The following is a 12830-nucleotide window of genomic DNA, read 5'->3' on the forward strand; positions in this document are numbered from 1 at the left end:
AATCAAAATCTCCTGGGGAACTCAGGAATGTGTAGTGTTCAAAGTTTCACAGATGCCAGGCACTCCTGTAATTGCAGCACTTTAGGAGGCCCAGAGGAGGATTGCTTGAGCTCAGTAGCCTGGGTAACATAGGGAGACCACATCTCTATAAAAAATGAACAAAAAATTATCCGAGCATGGTGGTGCATACCTGTATTCCCAGGTACTCCAGAAGCTGAGGCCAGAGGGTCACTTGAGCCCAAGAGTTTGAGGCTGCAGTGGGCTGGGATCACACCACTGCACTCCATCCTGGGCGACAGAGCAGGACTCTGTCTCAAAAAAAGAAAGAAAGAAAAGAAAAAGAAAAAGTTCCACAGATGACTCTGATTCTGATGTCATAGCCGGTTTGAGAACCCCTGGTTTTGTTATACATTTCCTCCAAAAGTGATTTTAACCATTTTGAACCTCAGTCATATTATCTGTAAACTGTGGGGAAAATACTAGCATTATAGGTCTATTATTAGCTAGCATAATTTGTGACACAAGAAGGTGCTAAATAAAATCTCTATTCCCTTTTCTTTCCCATCTCTTTATTTTGCCTTCAATGAAGCCTGGCTTCAGAGTAACTGGCCCAATCACTATGGTTTTACCTTTTCTTAGTGCTAATCTTTCAGTATTCTGATCCACGACCCCAACAAGGTACAGTGTAAGTCTCATACAGCACAAACTAGTAACAAGTCACTGACTTTGTCTTTATATTAAATTCAGAATAATGAAAATGCATAAAACATCTAGTAAATAAAATACAAATAAGATAAGAACGTTAAAAATGCTAGTAACCTTAAAAATCATGGGTGATTTTACAAAATAATATTATTTTCTTTTCCTCATGGAAATAATAAGTCTCCAGCATTAAAACATGTCTTCAATCCCTCCACTCTCTCTGAACATTATCCATGTATGTGGCTTTACCATTTTTATGCTACTGGCTCGCACATCTATTAATTCAGTCTTTAATTATCTTCTGAGTCCCAGACTCAAATATTCAAATGCATACTAGACATATCTTGCTAGATGTTCCACAAACACCTCCTACACATGTCCAAAACTGAACCCATAATTGGCCTACTCACAACCATACCTTCTCTACTCCCTTTCTCAACTGATGGTGCCAGCACCCACTCAAGCTAAAAATCTGGTAATCATTTCTTCCATTCAAGTGGCAACCAAATCCTGTGAATTCTTTGGCTATACTATAATTGAATTATTTCTTTTTCATCTAATGATAATTAAGATTTTCCCAATTTTTAATTCTTACAAATGATATTGCAATAGATATCCTTTTACATGTTTTTTTTTTACTTTTTTAAAAGTCATAAAATTGTGACCTTGATTTTTTAATTTAGTTTTTTGAATATGTAATACATTGACATGTCTCAGAGGTCCCTCCCACTCCATCCATCATCTACCCAAAAACCACTCCGCCCATCCCCCTGGTAACCACTCTTAGTAATTACATACATATACTTCCAGAGTGTTTTTTGCATTTACAAAGGAATATTGTTGTATATTATTGGATTCCTTTTTATACAAAAGATTGCATGTTTTTGATGTTAAAATTAATTTTTAAATTAAATAATATGTTATCAAAGTTTTGTGTGAGTCAACCATAACATCTTGATTCTAGAGAATGGAAAACCTACAGATGAGTAAGAAAGTGAATAAAAGGTTATATGACTGGGCCAATTTCATTGACCCTTGTTAAGTGAATTTAAAAATCTTGTATCATCCATTTTGAAAGACCTTACAGACATTTCAGGTGCAAACTAGTTAAGGACCTTAGCATTTGATAGGAATATATATGGAATTTTTATTATGGTAGTTGTCTGAAATTTATGATCGAAAGAGGCAAGAGTGGTGCAGAACCATCTAAATCATTCTACATTAAACTACACTCTACTGGCATGTGTGCTAATTGGTAATATTTCCTAATTGTGTTCACTAGAAATTTGTGGGGAAATGGTAGCCCAGAGAGATGGAAAAGTAACAACAACCTTCAATTAATGTGGGAGTCACTTTTCTCAATGGAACATCCAGTCTTACAAAGGTAGGAGCAAACTGCAGAAACATTTTGGGAAAGTCATTTAGCAAATGTATCATAAGCCTTCAAAATTATGTTCATATCTTTTAAACTAGTAAACTCATTTCTAAAGCTATAAATCAAAATGTAAACAAATTTATAAAAAATATTTCTTTATGAGGGCAAGATTTGGAAACAAATGTCTATGAATGGGATAACTAATACATATTTTTATGGCTTCCTTTTCATTTTCTTTGCAGCTGAACTTTCATCTTAAGATATCACTCACGCCCCAATTCACATGGCCTCAGAATAATATTCATGCTGTTTTGAAAATCATCCTTTTTTCACTTTTATTTAGGTTCTGGGGTACAGGTTTATTATATAGGTAAATTGCATGTCATGAGGGTTTGGTGTGCAGATTATTTAATCATCCAGGTAATCAGCATTGTACATGATAGGTAGTTTTTTTATTCTCACCCTTCTCCAACCCTCCACCCTCAAGAACACCCCAGTGTCTGTTGTTTCCTTCTTTCTGTCCGTATGTACTCAATGTTTACCTCCCACTTATAAGTGAGAACATGCAGTATTTGGTTTTCTCTTTCTGTGTTAGTTTGTTTAGGATAATGGCCTCAAGCTCCATCTATGTTGATACAAAGGACATGATATTCTTTTCAATGGCTGTGTAGTATTCCGTGGTGTATATGTACCACATTTTCTTTATGTAGTCTACCATTGATAAACATTTAGGTTGATTCTGCATCTTTTCTATTGTGAATATGCAACAAACATATGCATGCATGTGTCTTTATGATAGAATGATTTATATTCCTCTGAGTATATACCCGATAATGGAATTGCTGCATCAAATGGTATTGGGTTGGTGCAAAAGTAATTGTGATTTTTGCCATTAAAAGTAGTTCAAAAACTGCAATTACTTTTGCACCAACCTAATAATTTTGTTTTAAGTTTTTTGAGAAATCACCAAACTGCTTTCCACAGTAGCCGAACTAATTTACATTCCCAGCAGCAATGTATAAGCATTCCCTTTTTCCCACAACCTTGTCAGCATCTGTTACTTTTTGACTTTTTAATAATATCCATTCTGACTGGTGTGAGATGATACCTCATCATGGTTTGGATTGGCATTTCTCTAATGATTAGTACTGTTCAGCATTTTTTCATATATTTGTTGGCCACATGTATGTCTTCTTTTGAGAAGTGTCTGTTCATGTCCTTGGTCCACTTTTCAATGGGGTTGTTTGTTTTTTTGCTTGTAAATTTGTTTAAGATCCTTACAGATTCTGGATATTAGACCTTTGTTGGATGCATGGTTTGGAAGTATTTTCTCCCATTCTGTAGGTTGTCTGTTTACTCTGTTGGTAGTTTCTTTTGCTATGCAAAAGCTCTTTAGTATAATCAGGTCCCATTTGTCAATTTTTGTTTTTCTTGCAATTGCTTTTGTCATCTTCATCAGGAAATCTTTGCCAGGTCTTATGTCCAGAAAGGTATCTCTTATGTTACCTCCTAGGTTATCTTCCAGGATCTATAGTTTTAGGTTTTATATTTAAGTCTTAAAACCATCATGAGTTCATTGTTATATGTGGTGTAAGGAAAGGATCCAGTTTCAATCTTCTGAATATGGCTAGCCAATTATCCCAGCACCATTTATTGAATAGAGTGTCCTTTCCCCGTTCCTTGTTTTTGTCAATTTTGCCAATGATCAGATGGTTGTAGGTGTGACATTATTTCTGGGCTCTCTATTCTGTTCCATTGGTCTATGTGTCTGGTTCGGTTTTTTTTTTTGTTTGTTTTTGTTTTTTTTTTTTTTTACCAGGACCATGCTGTTTTCATTACTGTAGCCTTGTGGAATAGTTTGAAGTCAGGTAATGTGATCCCGCCAGCTTTGTTCTAATTGATTAGGACTACCTTGGCTAGTTGGACTCTTTTTTGATTCCATATGAATTTTAAAATATTTTTTCTAGTTCTGGGAAGAATGTCATTGGTAGTTTGATAGGAATAGCATTGAATCTGTAAAATTACTTTCATTGGTTTTGCCATTTTAACAATATTGACTCTTCCTATCCATGAGTGTGGAATGTTTTTCCATGTGTTTTTGTCATCTCTGATTTTTTGAGTAGTGCTTTGTAATTCTCATTGCAGTGATCTTTCATCTCCCTGGTTAGCTGTATTCCTAGGTATATTATTCTTTTTGTGGCTATTGTGAATGGCATGCATTCCTGATTTGGCTCACATCTTGGATGCTATTGGTGTATAGAAATACTACTGATTTTTGTACATTGATTTTATATCCTTACACTTTGCTAAAGTTGTTTACCAGATCATGGAGGTTTTGGGCAAGGACTATGGAGTTTTCTAGGTATAGAATCATATCAGGTTTATAAGACAAGGACCTTATGGGTTCATGGGTGAATTGTACCAAGCATTTAAAAATTAATGCTGAGAGGAGCCACAGACCCTCTGAAGGAAGCAGACTGCTCCTACAGGACCTTGGAGACACCCCAAATACTGTGAGTGCCCCAACTGCAGAAACAGGAAAGGGAGACCCTTCTCTCCTGAACACACAACCCCACTGGAGAACCTGAAGGTCTGTTTTGGGGAGAAGCTTCTGAATTTACCTGGAGCTGAGTCAATTTAGAGAGCCGAGCAAAATACAGGGGTAGAGGAAGCAGCAGAAAGGCCCTGGGAGCTTGCTGGGTCCCCTGGCAGGCCATTCCTGCCTGGCACCACAGGGATCCATCAGGAGGGCAGCCAGAGGAGCAGGGGGTAAAACTCCACAGGGAAAAGGAAATCTGTAGCTGAACTTTGTAACAATTTGAACGGGGAGAGAAGCCTCCTGGCCAAAACTCAGGGGAGGGCACAAATCCAGTGTGTAGACTCCACAGGCAGGGGAAGAACCAAGTCTTTTCTTTCACAGCTGGGAGGTGGGTAACCTGGGGCAAGTTTTTAAGCCCCTCTCGCCCCTCTCCTGGAAACAGACTCGGGGCTGTTGGTGGAGGGGCACCAACGGAGTGACACTGGCCCTTGGATTTGTGAAAGAGCTGGGTGAGGCCTGTGACTGCCAGCTTTCCCCACTTGCCAGACAACCTGCATGACTCAGCAGAGGCAGCCATATTCCTCCTAGGTACACAATGCCAGTGACCTGGGAATCTCACCCCCATCCCTCACAACAGCCACAGCAAGACCTGCCCAAGGAGAGTCTGAGCTCAGACATGCCTAGCCCTACTCCCACCTGATGGTCTTTCCCTACCCACCCTGGTAGCCGAAGGCAAAGGGTATATAATATTGGGAGTTCCAGGCCCGGCCCACTGCCAGTCCCTCTCCATACTTCTACAGCTAATGCTCTCTGGAAAGTGCCACCTCCCAGCAGGAGGCCAACCCACACAAAAATAGAGTGTTAAACCACCAAAATTAAGAACTCTCATGGAGTCCATTGCACCCCCCATCCCGCCACCTCCATCGGAACAGGTGCTGGTGTCCATGGCTGAGAGACCCATAGATGGTTCATACTACAAGACTCTGTGCAGACAACCCCCAGTACCAGCCCAGAGCCAGGTAGACTCGCTGGGTGGCTAGACCCAGAAGAAAGACAACAATCACGGCAGTTTGGCTTACAGGAAGTCACATTCATAGGTAAAGGGGGAGAGTACTACCTTAAGGGAACATCCCATGGGACAGAAGAATCTGAACAACAGTCTTCAGCCCTAGACCTTCCCTCTAACAAAGCCTACCCAAATGAGAAGAACCAGTAAACCAACCCTGGTAATATGACAAAACAACAATATTCAACATTCCCCAAAAATCACACTAGTCCACCAGCAATGGTTCCAAACCAAGAAGAAATTCCTGATTTACCTGAAAAAGAATTCAGGAGGTTAGTTATTAAGCTAATCTAACTAAGCTTTCAATGGAAGTACCATTGAAAGGCAAAGTCCAGTGCAAGGAAATCCAAAAAAACAACACAAGAAGGGAGAAATATTCAAGGAAATAGATAGCTTAAAGAAAAAGCAATAAAAAATTCAGGAAACTTTGGACACACTTTTAGAAATGTGAAGTGCTCTAGAAAGTCTCAGCAATAGAATTGAACAAGTAGAAGAAAGAAATTCAGAGCTGAAAGACAAGGTCTTCAAATTATCCCAATTCAACAATGACAAAGAAAAATGAATAAGAAAACATGAACAAAGCCTCCAAGAAGTCTGGGATTCTATTAAACAACCAAATCTTAGAATAGTCGGTGCTCCTGAGGAAGAAGATAATTTTAAGAGCTAGGAAAACATACTTGGGGGAATAATCAAGGAAAACTTCCCCAGCTTTGCTAGAGATCTACACATCCAAATACAAGAAGCACAAAGAACACCCAAGAAATTCATGACAGAAAATCATCACCTAGGCACATTGTCATCAGGTTATCCAAAGTTAAGATGAAGGAAAGAATCTTAAGAGCTGTGAGACAGAAGCACCAGGTAGCCTACAAAAGAAAACCTATCAGATTAACAACAGATTTATCAGCAGAAACTCTACAAGCTAGAAGGGATTGGGGCCCTATCTTTAGCCTCCTCAAACAAAACAAGTATCGGCCAAGAATTTTATATTCAGCAAAACTAAGCATAATATATATGAAGGAAAGATACATCCTGTTTCAGATGAACAAATTCTGAGAGAATTTGCCACTACCCAGCCACCACTATAAGAACTTTTGAAAGGAGCTCTAAATCTTGAAAGAAATCCTGGAAACACATCAAAACAGAACCTCTTTAAAGCTTAAATCACATAAGAGCTATAAAACAAAAATACAAGTTAAAAAGCAAAAACAAAACAAACAAAAAAAGTACACAGGCAACAAAGAGCATAAAGAATGCAACAGTGGCTGGGCACGGTGGCTCACACCTGTAATCCCAGCACTTTGGGAGGCCAAGGCAGGTGGATCATGAGGTCAGATCGAGACCATCCTGGCTAACACGGTGAAACTCTGTCTCTACTAAAAATACAAAAAATTAGCCAGGCGTGGCGGTGGGCACCTGTAGTCCCAGCTAATTGGGAGGCTGAGGCAGGAGAATGGCGTGAACCCAGGAGGCGGAGCTTGCAGTGAGCCGAGATCATGCCACTGCACTCCAACGTGGGCGACAGAGCAAGACTCCATGTCAAAAAAAAAAAAAAAGAACAAAACAGTAACTCACATTTCAATACTAACATTGAATGTGAATGGCCTAAATGCTCCACTTAAAAGATACAGAGGTGCAGAATGGATGAGAACTCACCAACTATCTCCTGCCTTCAGGAGACTCACCTAAGGACTTACATAAACTTAAAGTTAAAGGGGTGGAAAAAGGCATTTCATGCAAATGGACACCAAAAGCAAGCAGGGGTAGCTATTCTTATATCAGACAAAACAAACTTTAAAGCAATAGCAGTAAAAGAGAGAAAGAGGGACATTATATAATGGTAAAAAGCCTTGTCCACCAGAAAAATATCAGAGACCTAAACATACATGCACCTAACACTAGAGCTCCCAGATTTATAAAACAATTACTAATAGACCTAAAAAAATGATATAGACAGCAACACAATAATAGTGAGGGACTTCAATACTCCACTGACAGCATGAGGCAGGTCATCAAGACAGAAAGTCACCAAAAACCAATGGATTTAAACTAGACCTTGGAACAAATGGACTTAACAGATATATACAGAACATTTCATCCAACAACTGCAGAATACACATTCTATTCAACAGTGCATGGAACTTTCTCCAAAATAGACCATAAGATAGGCCATAAAACGAGCCTCAATAAATTTAAGAAAATTGAAATTATATCAAGCACTCTTTCAGACCACAGTGGAATAAAACTGGAAATCAACTCCAAAAGGAACCTGCAAAACCATGCAAATACATGGAAATTAAATAACCTGTTCCTAAATGAGCATTGAGTAAAAAACAAAATCAAGCTGAAAATTAAAAAATTCTTTGAACTATACAATAATGACACAACCTACCAAAACCTCTGGGATACAGCAAAGGTGGTGCTAAGAGGAAAATTAATAGCCCTAAATGCCCACATCAAAAAGACTGGAAGAGCACAAACTGACATTGTAAGGTCACAACCAAGGAACTAGAGAAACAAGAACACACCAAACCCAAATCCAGCAGAAGAAAGGAAATAACCAAGATCAGAGCAGAACTAAATGAAATTGAAACCAAAAAAATACAAAAGATAAATGAAACAAAATGCTGATTCTTTGAAAAGTGAAATAAAATTGATAAACCATTAGCAAGGTTAACCAAGAAAAGAAGAGAGAAAATCCAAATAACCTTGCTAAGAAATGAAACAGGAGATATTACAACCAACACCACTGAAATACAAAAGATCATTCAAGGCTACTATGAACTCCTTTACACACATAAACTAGAAAACCTAGAAGAGATGGATACATTCCTGGAAAATGCAACCCTCCTAGCTTAAATCAGGAAGAATTAGATAGCCTGAACAGACCAGTAACAAGTGGTGGGATTGAAATGGTAATTTAAAAATTACCAACAAAAAAAGCCCAGGACCAGATGGATTCACAGCAGAATTCTACCAGGCATTCAAAGAATTGGTACCAATCCTTTTGACACTATTCCATAAGATAGAGAAAGAAGGAACCCTCCCTAATTCATTCTATGAAGCCAGTATCGCCCTAATACCAAAACCAGGAAAGGACATAACCAAAAAAAGAAAACTACAGACCAATATACTTGATGAACATAGATGCTAAAATCCTCAACAAAATACTAGTGAACCGAACCGAACAACATATCAAAAAGATAATTCATCATGATCAAGTGGGTTTCACACCAGGGATGCAGGATGGTTTAACATACACAAGTCAATAAATGTGATACACCACATAAACAGAATTAAAAACAAAAATCACATGATCATCTCAATAGATGCAGAAAAAGCATTTGACAAAATCCAGTATCGCTTTATGATTAAAACTCTCAGCAAAATCAGCATACAAGGAACGTACCTTAATGCAATAAAAGCCATCTATGACAAACCGACAGCCAACATAATACTGAATGGGGAAGAATTGAAAGCATTCCCTCTGAGAACCAGAACAAGACAAAGATGCCCACTCTCACCACTCCTCTTTGACATAGTATCTTAAGTCCTAGCCAGACCAATCATACAAGAGAAAGAAATAAAGGACATCCAAATCCGCAAAGAGGAAGTCAAACTGTCACTGTTTGCTGATGATATGATTGTTTATCTTGAAAACCCTAAAGACTCCTCCAGAAATCTCCTAGAACTGATAAAAGAATTCAGCAAAGTTTCTGGGTACAAGATTCATGTTCACAAGTCAGTAGCTCTTCTATACACCAACAGCGACCAAGCTGAGAATCAAATCAAGAACTCAACTCTTTTTATAATAGCTGCACAAAAAAATAATAATAATTGAGAATATACCTAACCAAGGACATGAAAGACTTCTACAAGAAAAACCACAAAACACTGCTGAAAGAAATCATAGATGACACAAACAAATGGAAACACATCCCATGCTCATGGATAGGTAGAATCAATACTGTAAAAATGACTATACTGCGAAAAGCAATCTATAAATTCAATGCACTCTCCATCAAAATACCACCATTGTTTTTCACAGAATTAGAAAAAGCAATTCTAAAATTCATATGGAACCAAAAAAGAGCCCACATAGCCAAAGCAAGACTAAGCAAAAAGAACAAGTCTGGAAGCATCACACTACCTGATTTCAAACTATACTATAAGGCCATAGTCACCAAAACAGCATGGCACTGGTATAAAAATAGGCACATAGGCCAATGGAACAGCACAGAGAATCCAGAAATAAACCCAAATACTTATAGCCAACTGATCTTCAACAAAGCAAACAAAAACATGAAGTGGAGAAAGGACACCCTTTTCAACAAACGGTGCTGGGATAATTGGCTAGCCACATGTAAAAGAATGAAACTGGATCCTCATCCCTCTTCACCTTATACAAAAATCAATGCATGATGGATTAAGGACTTAAACCTAAGATCTGAAACTATAAAAATTCTAGAAGTTAACATTGGAAAAACTCTTCCAGACATCGGCTTAGGAAAGGATTTCATGACAAAGAACTCAAAAGCAAATACAATAAAAATAAAGATAAATAGCTGGGACCTAATTAAACTAAAGAGCTTTTGCACGGCAAAAGGAACAGTCAGCAGAGTAAACAGACACCCACAGAGTGGGGGAAAATCTTCACAATCTATACATCTGACAAAGGACTAATTTCCAGAATCTGCAACAAACTCAAACAAATCAGTAAGACAAAAACAATCCCATCACAAAGTGGGCTAAGGACATGAATAGACAATTTTCAAAAGAAGACATACAAATGGCCAACAAACATATGAAAAAATGCTCAATATCACTAATGATCAGGAAAATGCAAATCATGACCACAATGTGATACCACCTTACTCCTGCAAGAATGGCCATAATCAAAAAATAAAAAACAGTAGATGTTGGCATGGATGTGGTGATCAGGGAACACTTCTATACTGCTGGTGGGAATGTAAACTAGCACAACCATTATGGAAAACAATGTGGAGACACCTTAAAGAACTAAAAGTAGAACTACCATTTGATCCAGCAATTCCACTACCAGGTATCTACCCAGAGGAAAAGAAGTCATTATTTGAAAAAGATACTTGCACACACATATTTATAGCAGCACAATACACAAATGAAAAACCGTGGAACCAATCCAAATGCCCAACAATGAATGAGTGGATAAAGAAACTGTGATAGATAGATATATATATCATATATATATCATGATATATATCTTATGACGTGAGAACGTCATATGTTCTCACTGATATTTGGGAGCTAAGCTATGAGGACACAAAGGCATAAGAATGACACAATGGACTTATGGACTCAGGGGAAGAGCGGTGGGGGAGAGGGATAAAAGACTACAAATATGATGCAGTGTATACTGCTCAGATGATGGGTGCACCAAAATCTCACAAATCATCACTAAAGAACTTACTCATGTAAACAAATACCACCTGAACCCAAATAATTTATGGAAAAGTAACAAAAAAATCATATTGTGTGCAAACAGGGGTAGTCTGATTTCTATTTGGATGCCTTTTGTTTCTTTTTCTTCCATGATTGCTCTCCTTAGGATTTCCTGTACTATGTTGAATAGGAGTGGCAAGACAGGGCATCCTTGTTTTGTTCCAACTTTCAAGGGAAATGTTTCCAGCTTTTGCTCATTCAGTATGACGTTGGCTGTGGGTTTGTTAAAATAAGATGGCTCTTATTTTGAAGTATCTTCCTTCAATGCCTAGTTTGTTGAGGGTTTTGAACATGAAGGGATGTTGAATTTTATCAAAAGCCTTTTCTGCATCGATTGTGATGATCACATCGTTTTGTTTCTAGTTCTGTTTATGTGGTGAAAAACATTTATTGATTTGCATATGTTGAACCAACCTTGCTTCCCAGGCATAAAGCCTACTTGTTGTGGATTACCTTTTGATGTACTACTGGATTCTGCTTGCTAGTATTTTGTTAAGGATTTTTGCATCCATGTTAATCAAGGACATTGGTCTAAACTTTTCTTTTTTAGTTGTGTCTCTGCCAGGTTTTGGTGTCAAGATGATGTTGACCACATAGAATTAGTTAGAGAGGATTCTCTGCTTCTCAATTTTTTGGAATAGTTTCTGTAGGAATGGTGCCAGCTTTTCTTTATACATCTGGTAGAATTCAGCTGTGAATCCATCTAGTCCTGGGCTTTTTTTTGGTTGGTTGGCTTTTTATTACTGATTCAATTTCATAACTCATTATTGGTCTGTTCAGGGATTCAATTTCTTTCTGGTTCAATCTTGGGATGTTGTATGTTTCTAGGAACTTAATCATTTCTTCTAAGTTTTCTAGCTTGTATGCATAGAGGTGTTCATATTAGTCTCTGAGCATTTTTTGGTATTTCTGTGGGGTCACTGGTAACGTCCCCTTTGTCATTTCTGATTGTGTTTATTTGGATCTTCTCTTTTTTCTTTATTAGTCTAGCTAGTAGTCCATCTATCTTATTAATACATTCAAAAATCCAACTTCTGGATTTGTTGATCTTTTGTATAGATGTTTGCATCTCAATTTCCTTCAGTTCAGCTTTCATGTTGCTTATTTTTTGTCTTCTGCAAGCTCTAGAGTTGATTTGCTTTTGTTTCTCTAATTCCTTTAGTTCTGATGTCATGTTCATTTGAGATCTTTCTAACTTTTTGTTGTGGATGTTTATTCCTATAAAATTCCCTCTTAACACCACTTTAGCTCTGTCCCAGAGATTCTGGTATGTCATGTATCTTTGCTCTCATTAGTTACAAATAATTTCTTGATTTCTGCTTTAATTCCATTATTTACCCAGAAGTCATTCAGGAGCAGGTTGTTTAATTTCCATGTAATTGTATGGATATGAGCAATTTTCTTAGCATTCATTTCTATTTTTATTGCACTGTGGTTGGAAAGTGTGGTTGATATCATTTTGTTTTTGTTAAATTTGTTGAGGATTGTTTTATGTCCGATTGTGTGGTCGATTTTAGAGTATGTGCCATGTGCAAATGAGAAAAATGTATATTCTGTTGTTTTCAGGTGGTGAGCTCTGTAGATGTCTATTTGGTTCATTTGGTCAAGTATCAAGTTCAGGTCCCAAATATCTTTGTTAGTTGTCTGCCTCAATGATCTCTAATGGT

This window comes from Pan paniscus, chromosome X, assembly GCF_029289425.2.
Source record: "Pan paniscus chromosome X, NHGRI_mPanPan1-v2.0_pri, whole genome shotgun sequence".
Lineage (NCBI taxonomy): Eukaryota > Metazoa > Chordata > Mammalia > Primates > Hominidae > Pan > Pan paniscus.